Consider the following 1,563-nt stretch of genomic DNA (forward strand, 5'->3'; position numbering starts at 1 on the left):
ACGCCTTCTCGAGGATCCACTTCGCGTCAAAGGGTCCGCTTTTCTTCCATCCTCTCTCCCCCATATTCGGTAATCAAACCTTCGCCCCCTACTCCTCTGTAAACAGAATCACCCTCTCCGAGAGACGAATCAATTTCGTCGGCGGTGGAACATAGGGAGAAAGAAGGGAGGGGATTGTGCTTGGAATCGAACTTGAACTCGTTCACCGCGAAACGCACGTGGAACGCAGGCAATATGGATCCTCCGAGGGTGGATAACGATCCGTTTATGGGGGCGCGTTTCAGACATGTGGGTCGATGGGTAATATCAATGGTTAAAGTAATTAGTGAAATTGTCGATCTTGGAAGGAGATGTTTAAGAGACGTTTACGAGTCTTACTTGTAATTGAAGAGTCGTTGGTAATTTTAAATATTATTGTTCATTTGTTGTTAAAAAAAGTATATATATATATATTTGATGGAAAAAATGAAAATTAATCAGTATTGGACAATTCTACTCTAAGTATCTTCATTTTTATTTATTAAACTTTTGATAAAATTTATATATACGATTCTACGATCGAATAAAAGACTATGCAATCGATTAAGAATGTATCAGATTTTAGGGGAATTCGTCACATATGAATTGACGCCTTAAGAAATGTTACGAACCTCGTATTTATAATTAGAGGAGAATCGTCCATTTTAAATATAACAATAATACAACATTTTACGTTTAATTCTTGTTAAAAAATATATATATATATGATGAAAGAAATGAAAATTAGTTAATGTTGGACAATTCTCCCCTTTCTTCATTTTTGATAAAACTTTTGATAAAATTTCAATACTCTACGATCGAATTGATGCCTTAAGAAATGTTACGAACCTCGAATTTATAATTAGAGAAGAATCGTCCATTTTAAATATAACAATAATACAACATTTTACGTTTAATTCTTGTTAAAAAATATATATATATTTGATGAAAGAAATGAAAATTAGTTAATGTTGGACAATTCTCCATTTTCTTCATTTTTAAACTTTTGATAAAATTTCAATACGACTCTACGATCGAATTGATACCTTAAGAAATGTACGAACCTCGTATTTATAATTAAAGTAGAATCGTCCATTTTAAGTATAACATAACAATAATATATAACATTTTATATTATTGTTCATTTGTTATTAAAAAATATATATATATATTTGATGAAAGAAATGAAAATTAGTCGACATTGAACAATTCCTTTAAGTATCTTCTTTTTTAAACTTTCAATAAAATTTTAATACGAATCTACGATCGAGTGGCTGGCTACACGAGATTGGCGATCGGTTAGGAATGCGTCGAATTTCAGGGTAACTCGTCACGTATTAATTGCAGGGTATACTCGTTAATTCCATCGATCGAAATGGATTAATTCCGTCCGTCTGCCCTTGCAACGATGCGTATTCTCCGAACGGGATGAAAGCGTTTGGAAACCTCGGATCGCGATCGTTCGATTCGCGTGATTTATGCGGTTTCCAGCGCGGAATCGAGGGATTTGCATGTGTTTCGATATACAATTTTTTTTTTTTTTTT

This window comes from Apis dorsata, unplaced genomic scaffold (genome assembly GCF_000469605.1).
Source record: "Apis dorsata unplaced genomic scaffold, Apis dorsata 1.3 scaffold_309, whole genome shotgun sequence".
NCBI lineage: Eukaryota > Metazoa > Arthropoda > Insecta > Hymenoptera > Apidae > Apis > Apis dorsata.